The sequence below is a fragment of the Mobula birostris genome, chromosome 21 (assembly GCF_030028105.1).
Source record: "Mobula birostris isolate sMobBir1 chromosome 21, sMobBir1.hap1, whole genome shotgun sequence".
In the NCBI taxonomy this organism is placed as follows: Eukaryota; Metazoa; Chordata; class Chondrichthyes; order Myliobatiformes; family Myliobatidae; genus Mobula; species Mobula birostris.
In genome coordinates this window covers 7,345,883-7,357,974 of record NC_092390.1, presented here as the reverse complement: position 1 = coordinate 7,357,974, position 12,092 = coordinate 7,345,883, and the positions used below count along the sequence as shown (strand labels likewise).

At 48.3% G+C, this 12,092-nt stretch overlaps 1 protein-coding gene across 1 annotated transcript in view; it reads right to left on the bottom strand.

Annotated features, from left to right (window-relative positions):
* Nucleotides 1–12,092, bottom strand: part of LOC140185994 (semaphorin-4G-like) — a 146,993-nt gene that overhangs the window by 101,088 nt on the left and 33,813 nt on the right. The gene's annotated exons all lie outside the window — the stretch shown is intronic.

Sequence of the window (12,092 nt, the reverse complement as noted above, 5' to 3'; positions counted from 1 at the left end):
GTGGGAGGAAACCAGGGAAAACCCATATGCTCACCGGGGAGAACATGCAAACTCCACAAAGACAGCAGCTGAGGTCAGGATTGAACGCTTGTTTCTGAGGCTGTGAGGCAGCAACTTTATTGCACACCCAGTTAAATCCTGTTTGATATCCAGCAAGATGCTGGTCTGAAGACAGTCAGGAGGTTCATTGTCATTGGGTTTGAAGAAAGTGTGTCCCATGAACATCTGCTACAATTCTTTCAGGAGCCATTCTGCTCCTGTGACTGTCACACTTACTTCCAGCCACACTGTACGACACAAGGCATAGGAGCAGAATTTATTTCTTTTACAAGGCCAGTATTTATTGCCCTTTCTTAACCACCCTTAAATGAAATGGTTAACCCCACTGGGCAGTTCAAAGCCACAATGTTACAACAATCCATCTTTTGTAATTCCAGATTTAATTCAATTAATTGAATTTAAATTCTCCAAATGATGTTATGGGCTTGAACACACAGTTGTCAGTATCTGGATATTTTCCCCTCTCACTGAACCACGTAGCAGCGTCTCCCAGCCCTTAACTCTTATTTCCTTCCTCTGATACACGACATTATGTAAAACCGAACTTCCGTGAGAATAAGCTTCAGATTCTCTTGGAAATCTCGGCTTCTCTGCTCGTGGCGGTCGTGAACTCCCCTTTTCAGTAGTCAGGTTGAGGCAGCTGATTACAGACAGTGACATCTTCTAACCCCAGTGTCAACTGAACCAGTGATTTTCATCAATTATTCAAAGGTAGGACCTCTGAACCTCTTCAACTTTCTTTGAAAGGTCACTTTCACTGGCTGCAGAATCCCTCTCCTTTACTTTATTGAGCAAAATTATTAATGGCTAGCAAAGACTGATGAGTGAATCTGATAGACCAGCTGTCTCAGGCCCAAGGGACCTGTTCATGTGTCCGAGACTACGTCCTTACACACAATGTTGATCTCGCACATGTCGTTGTTTAGTAACAGTCTCTCACGTCCTCTCACATTGCTCATTCTCCTGCCTGCCATGCAGAAATGGAGAAATTATAACCATGTTGGTTTTGGTAAAGGAAGGTGGTTCACTGCGACCTCCTCTGTTTGGTGACCAATATCTGCTGTGCACGGTGCGGAACAACCAGAGTGTTTGTACAGAGTGCTCCCCTTGTTCAGCAGGTGACCTCCAATTTCTATGCACTTTTTGCCTCAGCGTTCTCCCCCCCCTGCCACCCTCACCTTCACTCTCTGTCCTTGGCCTCCTGCAGTATTTCACATCCTCCACCCTTCACTCTCTGTCCTCGGCCTCCTGAGTATTTCACCCCCCCCCTCACTCTCTGTCCTCTGCTTCCTGCAGTATTTCACCTCCCCCACCCTTCACTCTCTGTCCTCGGCCTCCTGCAGTATTTGGATATTGGATCTTGGATCATTGGATCTCTTCTGGGGGAAGTATGACCTGTTCGAAAAGGACAGGTTACACCTGAACCCGAAGGGGACCAATATCCTGGCAGGAAGGTTTAATAGAGCTGTTGGGTGGGTTTAAACTAATTTGGCAGGGGGATGGGAACCGGAATGATAGAGCGGAGGAAGGGGAAAACAGAAATAAATCTAAGATAGTGAGCAGTAAAGATGTCAGGAAAGACAGGCAGGTGATGGGGCAAATTTGTAGCCATTGGGATGAGTTGCAGTGCAATAAAGTTGCTGTGAAATCAAAGCAAAAAGTATCAAATACTGGTCTTAAGGTGTTGTACTTAAATGCACGCAGCATAAGGAATAAATTGGATGATCTTGTCGTACAGCTGCAGATTGGCTGGTATGATATTGTGGCCATCGCTGAGACGTGGCTAAAGGATGCATGTCTCTGGGAGCTGAACGTCCAAGGACACACGGTGTATCAGAATGATAGGAAGTAGGCAGAGGGGGAGGCGTGGCTTTATTGGTAAGAAATGATATTAAATCATTAGAAAGAGGTGATATAGGATCGGAAGGTGCAGAATCTTTATGGGTTGAGCTAAGAAATCGCAGGGGTAAAAGGACCCTGATGGCAGTTATTTATAGGCCTCCAAACAGCTGCAGGGATGTGGACTACAAATTACAACAGGAAATAGAAAAGGCTTGTCAGAAGGGCAGTGTTATGATAATTGTGGGGGATTTTCACATGCGAGTAGATTGGGAAAATCAGGTCAGCACTGGATCTCAAGAGAGAGAATTTGTAGAATGTCTACGAGATGGTTTTTTTAGAACAGCTTGTTGTTGAGCCCACTAGGGGATCGGCTGTACTGGATTGGGTATTGTGTAATGAACTGGAGGTGAATAGAGAGATTGAGGTGAAGGAACCCTTAGGAGACAGTGATCATAACATGATTGAGTTCACTGTGAAATTTGAAAAAGAGAAGCTGAAATCTGATGTGTTGGTATTTCAGTGGAGTAAAGGAAATTACAGTGGCATGAGAGAGGAACTGGCCAAAGTTGACTGGAAAGGGACACTGGCGGGAAAGGTGGCAGAGCAGCAGTGGCTGGAGTTTATGCAAGCAGTGAGGAAGGTGCAAGACAGGTATATTCCAAAAAAGAAGAAATTTTCGAATGGAAAAAGGATGCAACCGTGGCTGACAAGAGAAGTCAAAGCTAAAGTTAAAGCAAAGGAGAGGGCATACACGGAAGCAAAAATTATTGGGAAGACAGAGGATTGGGAAGTTTTTAAAAGCTTACAAAAGGAAACTAAGAAGGTCATTAAGAGGGAAAAGATTAACTATGAAAGGAAGCTAGCAAATAATATCAAAGAGGATACTAAAATCTTTTTCAAGTATATAAAGAGTAAAAGACAGGTGAGAGTAGATATAGGACCGATAGAAAATGATGCTGGAGAAATTGTAATGGGAGATAAGGAGATGGCAGAGGAACTGAACGAGTATTTTGCATCAGTCTTCACTGAGGAAGACATCAGCAGTATACCGGACACTCAAGGGTGGCAGGGAAGAGAAGTGTGCGCAGTCACAATTACGACAGAGAAAGTACTCAGGAAGCTGAATAGTCTAAAGGTAGATAAATCTTCCGAACCAGATGGAATGCACCCTCGTGTTCTGAAGGAAGTAGCTGTGGAGATTGCGGAGGCATTAGCGATGATCTTTCAAAAGTCGATAGATTCTGGCATGGTTCCGGAGGACTGGAAGATTGCAAATGTCACTCCGCTACTTAAGAAGGGAGCAAGGAAGGGAAAAAGGAAATTATAGACCTGTTAGCTTGACATCGGTGGTTGGGAAGTTGTTGGAGTCGATTGTCAAGGATGAGGTTACGGAGCACCTGGAGGCATATGACAAGATAGGCAGAACTCAGCATGGATTCCTTAAAGGAAAATCCTGCCTGACAAACCTATTGCAATTTTTTGAGGAAATTACAAGTAGGCTAGACAAAGGAGATGCAGTGGATGTTGTATATTTGGATTTTCAGAAGGCCTTTGACAAGGTGCCACACATGAGGCTACTTAACAAGATAAGAGCCCATGGAATTACAGGAAAGTTACATACGTGGATAGAGCGTTGGCTGATTGGCAGGAAACAGAGACTGGGAGTAAAGGGATCCTATTCTGGTTGGCTGCCGGTTACCAGTGGTGTTCCACAGGGGTCCGTGTTGGGGCTGCTTCTTTTTACATTGTACATCAATGATTTGGATTATGGAATAGATGGCTTTGTGGCTAAGTTTGCTGACGATATGAAGATAGGTGGAGGGGCCGGTAGTGCTGAGGAAACAGAGAGTCTGCAGAGAGACTTGGATAGATTGGAAGAATGGGCAAAGAAGTGGCAAATTAAATACAATGTTGGAAAGTGTATGGTTATGCACTTTGGCAGAAGAAATAAACGGGCAGACTATTATTTAAATGGGGAGAGAATTCAAAGTTCTGAGATGCAATGGGAGTCCTCATACAGGATTCCCTTAAAGTTAACCTCCAGGTTGAGTCGGTAGTGAAGAAGGCGAATGCAATGTTGGCATTCATTTCTAGAGGAATAGAGTATAGGAGCAGGGATGTGATGTTGAGGCTCTATAAGTCGCTGGTGACACCTCACTTGGAGTACTGTGGGCAGTTTTGGTCTCCTTATTTAAGAAAGGATGTGCTGAAATTGGAGGGGTACAGAGAAGATTCACTAGAATGATTCCAGGAATGAGAGGGTTAACATATGAGGAATGTTTGTCTGCTCTTGGACTGTATTCCTTGGAGTTTAGAAGAATGAGGGGAGACCTCATAGAAACATTTTGAATGTTGAAAGGCATGGACAGAGTAGATGTAGCAAAGTTGTTTCCCATGATGGGGAGTCTAGTATGAGAGGCATGACTTAAGGATTGAAGGGTGCCCATTCAGAACAGAAATGCGAAGAAATTTTTTTAGCCAGAGGGTGGTGAATCTATGGAATTTGTTGCCAAGGGCGGCAGTGGAGGCTAAGTCATTGGGTGTATTTAAGGCAGAGATTGATAGGTATCTGAGTAGCCAGGGCATCAAAGGTTATGATGAGAAGGCGGGGGAGTGGGACTAAATGGGAGAAAGGATCAGCTCATCATAAAATGGCGGAGTAGACTTGATGGGCCGAATGGCCGACTTCTGCTCCTTTGTCTTATGGTCTATTTCACCTCCCCCCCCTTCACTCTCTGTCCTCGGCCTCCTGCAGTATTTCACCCCCCACTTCACTCTCTGTCCTCGGCCTCCTGCAGTATTTCACCCCCCCCTCACTCTCTGTCCTCGGCCTCCTGCAGTATTTCACCCCCCACTTCACTCTCTGTCCTCGGCCTCCTGCAGTATTTCACCCCCTCCTTTACCCTCTGTCCTCGGCCTCCTGCAGTATTTCACCCCCCCCTCACTCTCTGTCCTCGGCCTCCTGCAGTATTTCACCTCCCACTTCACTCTCTGTCCTTGGCCTCCTGCAGTATTTCACCCCCCTTTTACCCTCTGTCCTCGGCCTCCTGCAGTATTTCACCCCCCCCTCACTCTCTGTCCTCGGCCTCCTGCAGTATTTCACCCCCCACTTCACTCTCTGTCCTTGGCCTCCTGCAGTATTTCACCCCCCCTTTTACCCTCTGTCCTCGGCCTCCTGCAGTATTTCACCCCCCCCCCACCCTCTGTCCTCGGCCTCCTGCAGTATTTCACCTCCTCCCCCTCACCCTCTGTCCTCGGCCTCCTGCAGTATTTCACCCCCCCCTCACTCTCTGTCCTCAGCCTCCTGCAGTATTTCACTCCCCCCTCACCCTCTGTCCTCGGCCTCCTGCAGTATTTCACCCCCCCCTCACCCTCTGTCCTCGGCCTCCTGCGGTATTTCACCCCCCCCTCACTCTCTGTCCTCGGCCTCCTGCAGTATTTCACCCCCCCCTCTTCAACCTCTGTCCTCGGCCTCCTGCAGTATTTCACCCCCCCCTCACTCTCTGTCCTCGGCCTCCTGCAGTATTTCACCCCCCCCTCACTCTCTGTCCTCGGCCTCCTGCAGTATTTCACCCCCCCTCCCCACTCTCTGTCCTCGGCCTCCTGCACTATTTCACCTCCACCCCTTCACTATCTGTCCTCGGCCTCCTGCAGTATTTCACCCCCCCCTCTTCAACCTCTGTCCTCGGCCTCCTGCAGTATTTCACCCCCCCCCACTCTCTGTCCTCGGCCTCCTGCAGTATTTCACCCCCCCCCGACCCTCTGTCCTCGGCCTCCTGCAGTATTTCACCCCCCCCTCACTCTCTGTCCTCGGCCTCCTGCAGTATTTCACCCCCCCCTCACTCTCTGTCCTCGGCCTCCTGCAGTATTTCACCCCCCACTTCACTCTCTGTCCTCGGCCTCCTGCAGTATTTCACCCCCCCACTCTCTGTCCTCGGCCTCCTGCAGTATTTCACCCCCCCCTTCAACCTCTGTCCTCGGCCTCCTGCAGTATTTCACCCCCCCCTCACTCTCTGTCCTCGGCCTCCTGCAGTATTTCACCCCCCCCCCGACCCTCTGTCCTCGGCCTCCTGCAGTATTTCACTCCCTCCCAACTCTCTGTCCTCGGCCTCCTGCAGTATTTCACCCCTCCCCCCTTTACCCTCTGTCCTCGGCCTCCTGCAGTATTTCACCCCCCCCTTCAACCTCTGTCCTCGGCCTCCTGCAGTATTTCACCCCCCCCCTCACTCTCTGTCCTCGGCCTCCTGCACTATTTCACCTCCACCCCTTCACTATCTGTCCTCGGCCTCCTGCAGTATTTCACCCCCCCACTCTCTGTCCTCGGCCTCCTGCAGTATTTCACCCCCCCCCGACCCTCTGTCCTCGGCCTCCTGCAGTATTTCACTCCCTCCCAACTCTCTGTCCTCGGCCTCCTGCAGTATTTCACCCCTCCCCCCTTTACCCTCTGTCCTCGGCCTCCTGCAGTATTTCACCCCCCCCTTCAACCTCTGTCCTCGGCCTCCTGCAGTATTTCACCCCCCCCTCACTCTCTGTCCTCGGCCTCCTGCTGTATTTCACCCCCCCCCCACTCTCTGTCCTCGGCCTCCTGCAGTATTTCACCTCCACCCCTTCACTATCTGTCCTCGGCCTCCTGCAGTATTTCACCCCCCCCTCACTCTCTGTCCTCGGCCTCCTGCAGTATTTCACCTCCACCCCTTCACTATCTGTCCTCGGCCTCCTGCAGTATTTCACCTCCACCCCTTCACTATCTGTCCTCGGCCTCCTGCAGTATTTCACCCCCCCACTCTCTGTCCTCGGCCTCCTGCAGTATTTCACCCCCCCCCCCGACCCTCTGTCCTCGGCCTCCTGCAGTATTTCACTCCCTCCCAACTCTCTGTCCTCGGCCTCCTGCAGTATTTCACCCCTCCCCCCTTTACCCTCTGTCCTCGGCCTCCTGCAGTATTTCACCCCCCCCTTCAACCTCTGTCCTCGGCCTCCTGCAGTATTTCACCCCCCCCTCACTCTCTGTCCTCGGCCTCCTGCAGTATTTCACCCCCCCCCACTCTCTGTCCTTGGCCTCCTGCAGTATTTCACCCCCCCTCCCCACTCTCTGTCCTCGGCCTCCTGCACTATTTCACCTCCACCCCTTCACTATCTGTCCTCGGCCTCCTGCTGTATTTCACCCCCCCCCCCACTCTCTGTCCTCGGCCTCCTGCAGTATTTCACCTCCACCCCTTCACTATCTGTCCTCGGCCTCCTGCAGTATTTCACCCCCCCCTCACTCTCTGTCCTCGGCCTCCTGCAGTATTTCACCTCCACCCCTTCACTATCTGTCCTCGGCCTCCTGCAGTATTTCACTCCCCCCTTCACTCTCTGTCCTCGGCCTCCTGCAGTATTTCACCCCCCCCCACTCTCTGTCCTCGGCCCCCTGCAGTATTTCACCTCCACCCCTTCACTATCTGTCCTCGGCCTCCTGCAGTATTTCACCCCCCCCCCACTCTCTGTCCTCGGCCTCCTGCAGTATTTCACCCCCCCCTCACTCTCTGTCCTCGGCCTCCTGCAGTATTTCACCTCCACCCCTTCACTATCTGTCCTCGGCCTCCTGCAGTATTTCACCCCCCCTTCACCCTCTGTCCTTGGCCTCCTGCAGTATTTCACCCCCCACTTCACTCTCTGTTCTCGGCCACCTGTCTCTCCACAGAATTCAACATCCTGTTTTTAGCTTTAAAGAACTTTTCATACAACAAATGCCTGATCACTTTGGTAGGAATGTTTGGCAGGCTGCCTTGCAGTTTGGAAAATGCCAAGAATATAAAGGAGGATAGTAAAAGCTTCTTTAGGTATGTGAAAAGGGAAAAAATAGTTAAGACCAAAATTGGGCCCTTGAAAACAGAAACGGGTGAATTTATTATGGGGAACAAGGAAATAGCAGACGAGTTGAACAGGTACTTTGGGTCTGTCTTCACTAGGGAATCTCCCAGATATAATAGTGGCCAAAGGACCTTGGGTAATGGAGGAACTGAAGAAAATTCACATTAGGCAGAAAATGGTTTTGGATAGACTGATGGGACTGAAGGCTGATAAGTCCCCGGGACCTGATGGTCTGCATCCCAGGGTACTTAAGGAGGTGGCTTTAGAAATCGTGGACGCATTGGTAATCATTTTCCAATGTTCGATAGATTCAGGATCAGTTCCTGTGGATTGGAGGGTGGCTAATGTTGTCCCACTTTCCAAGAAAGGAGGGAAAGAGAAAACAGGGAATTATAGCCTGACATCAGTGGTGGGAAAGATGCTGGAATCAATTATAAAAGATGAAATTACGACACATTTGTATAGCAGTAACAGGATAGGTCCGAGTCAGCAATAATTTACGAAGGGGAAATCGTGCTTGATTAATCTTCTGGAATTTTTTGAGGATGTAACTATGAAAATGGACAAGGGAGAGCCAGTGAATGTAGCGTACCTGGTCTTTCAGAAAGCCTTTGATAAAGTCCCTTATAGGAGATTAGTGGGCAAAATTAGAGCACATGGTATTGGGGGCAGAGTACTGACATGGATAGAAAATTGACTGGCTGACAGGAAACAAAGAGTAGCGATTAACGGGTCCCTTTTGGAATGGCAGGTGGTGACCAGTGGGGTACCGCAAGGTTCGGTGCTGGGACCGCAGCTGTTTACAATATACATTCATGATTTAGATGAAGGGATTAAAAGTAACATTAGCAAATTTGCAGATGACACAAAGTTGGGTGGCAGTGTGAAATGTGAGGAGGATATTATGAGAACGCAGGGTGACTTGGACAGGCTGGGTGAGTGGGCAGATGCATGGCAGATGCAGTTTAACATGGATAAATGTGAGATTAGCCACTTTGGTGGTGTGAACGGGAAGGCAGATTATTATCTAAATGTAGTCAAATTAGGAAAAGGGGAAATACAACGAGATCTAGGTGTTCTTGTACATCAGTCACTGAAAGCAAGCATGCAGGTACAGCAGGCAGTGAAGAAAGCTAATGGCATACTGGCCTTCATAACAAGGGGAATTGAGTATAGGAGCAAAGAGGTCCTTCTGCAGCTGTACAGGGCCCTGGTGAGACCACACCTGCAGTATTGTGTGCAGTTTTGGTCTCCAAATTTGAGGAAGGACATTCTTGCTATTGAAGGAGTGCCGTGTAGGTTCACAAGGTTAATTCCTGGGATGGCGGGACTGTCATATGTTGAAAGATTGGAGCGACTGGGCTTGTATACACTGGAATTTAGGAGGATGAGAGGGGATCTGATTGAAACATATAAGATTATTAAGGGATTGGACACACTGGAGGCAGGAAGCATGTTCCCACTGATGGGTGAGTCCAGAACCAGAGGCCACAGTTTAAGAATTAGGGGTAGGCCATTTAGAACGGAGTTGAGGAAAAACTTTTTCACCCAGAGAGTGGTGGATATATGGAATGCTCTGCTCCAGAAGGCAGTGGAGGCCAAGTCTCTGGATGCTTTCAAGAAAGGGATGGATAGAGCTCGTAAAGATAGTAATCAAAGGTTATATAAAGGCAGGAACGGGGTACTGATTGTGGATGATCAGCCATGATCACAGTGAATGGTGGTGTTGGCTCGAAGGGCCAAATGGCCTACTCCTGCACCTATTGTCTATTGCCAGTGCTTCGGGACATCAGAGGTCTGTGAACACGGTGAGTCTCAGCCGCCAGGGTCGTCTACTGCTCAGTACAGACGCCCTTTCAGGACGAAGCTTCCTGTGTGACTCGAGAGCTCAAGTGAGTGTACTGCCAGCACTGCTTATTGATGAGAAGGCAAAGAGCGACGCAACGTCACTGGAGTCTGCCATCGGCGGCAGGATCCAGACTTACGGGACATGACGGGTGACGCCGTGCTTCCGTGGGCGACATTACTGATGGGATTTAGTCCTGGCTAAAGACTTCTGCTCGATGCAGGTTTCCTGTGTGCCCAAGGACTGCTATTTGATCTTAAGGTCTGCCGGCTTGTGGATGTTAAGGACTTTGGGTCGGTACCCTGCTCCCCCAGTAAATTCCCCACAATAACTCTGTCAAAGGCATGTCCCACCGCATGAGGGTTTACTCGACTGCTGGGCCAACTCCCAAACCTCACCACATTCTCCCCCACAGTCACAAAACACATATCTACAACTGACCCACCAGTCCATGCCCGCACGGGTAGACTGAACCCAGAAGAGCTGGTTACCGCGAACGCTGAGTTTCCCAACATGGAACAATTCAGCGTTGTACGCCAGCTGAATAGCCCCTGGGCTTTACCTCTCCGTATGGTCTGATGGTGGTTGTCATCCACGTGGCGATTACCGATGTGTTAACGGGGGCCACCAAGACCCTAGCAAATCGCATAACTAGAGCTTTAAACTATATGGTAGAGGTTGGGTTCAACAGATTGGAGAAGTATGGATAAGGTAAAAGAGAAAAGTGTGGATAAAGATAAAGGAAAAGCAAAAGAAAAAAGAGAAAATTAAGAGTGGAGTGAAGAAAAGTCAAGTGCTAAAGAGTAAAAGATTACAAGGTTTTAAAGGCACAATGAGTGTAAGGGCACTTCATCTGAATGCCTGTAGTATTCGAACCAAGGTCTGTGAACCGTAAACACAAAATAATCTGCAGATGCTGGGGTCAAAGCAACACTCACAACACGCTGGAGGAACTCAGCAGGTCGGGCAGCATCCGTGGAAACGATCAGTCAACGTTTCGGGCTGGAACTCTTGTGGCTCAGGTCAGTACAAAGTGGTATGATTCAGTGGCCATTACAGAGACGTGGTTGCAGGGTGAGAGGATTGGGAATTAAATATCCAAGTATATGAGGTAATACCGAAGGATAGGCAGGAAGGTAAGGGAGGTGGTGTAGTGCTCTTAATTAAAGATGAGATCAGGGCGAGAATGAAAGATGATATAAGATCTAAGGAGTAGAATGTTGAATCTCTCTGGGTAGAGATTAGGAACAGTAAAGGGAAAAAATCAGTGGTGGGAGTTGTTTATCAGCCACCAAATAATAACATTGCAGTGGCACAGGCAGCAAACAGAGAAATCTCTGAGGCATGTAAGAATGGAACAGCAGTTATCGTGGGGACTTTAACTTGCTCATAGGTTGGGTGAATCAAGTTGGTTGAGGCAGTCCTGAGGAGGACTTCATAGAATGTATCCATGATGGCTTCTTGAACAGCATATTACTGAACCTGCAAGGGAATATGCTATCTTAGATATAATCCTGTGCAATGAGACAGGTAAAATTAGTGATCTTATAGTTAGGGATCCTCTTGGAAAGAGTGATCACAGTATGAATGAGTTTCTCATACAAATAGAGGGTGTGATAGTTCAATCTAAAACCAGTGTACATGTATTATGCCTAAACAATGGAGACTACAATGGGACGAGGGAGGATTTGGCTAATGTAGACTGGGAACACAGGCTATATGGTGGGACAGTTGTGGAACAGTGAAAGATTTTCAAAGAGATTTTTCACAATGCTCAACAAAAGTATATTCCAGTTAACAGCAAAGACAGTAAGGGTGGGGAGAGCCAGCCTTGGATAACTAAGGAAATAAAAGAAGGCATCAAACTAAAAGCTTGTGCCAAGTGTACTGGAAAAGTGGAAGTTTGGGAAAACTTTAAAAAGCAACAAAGTACCACTAAGCAAGCAATAAAGAAAGGGAAGCTAGATTATGAAAATAAACTAGCACAAAATATAAAAACAGATAGTACAAATTTTTATAATTATATAAAGTGGAAAAGGGTGACTAAAGTGAATGTAGGTCTCTTGGAGGATATTGGGTAATGAGGAAATGACTGAGGCTTTGAATGACTATTTTGTGTTGGTCTGCACGGTGGAGGACACATCTAACATGCCAAAGGGAGATGTTATGGATGCGATGGGAGGTGAGGACCTCGATACAATAGCTATCACTGTGAGGTAGTGCTGAGCAAACTTGTGAGCCTGAAGATAGACAAGTCCTCTGGTCCTGATGGAATGAATCCCAGGGTACTGAAAGAAATGGCAGAAGTTATAGTAGAGACCTTGGTGATGATATACCAAAATTCTCTGGACTCTGGGTAGGTCCCGGCAGGTTGGAAGATGGCAAATGTCACGACACTGTTCAAAAGAGGAAGTAGGAAAAAGGCAGCTAACTATAGGCCAGTTAGTTTAACATCTGTAGTTGGGAAAATGCTTGAAGCTATGATTACAGAAGA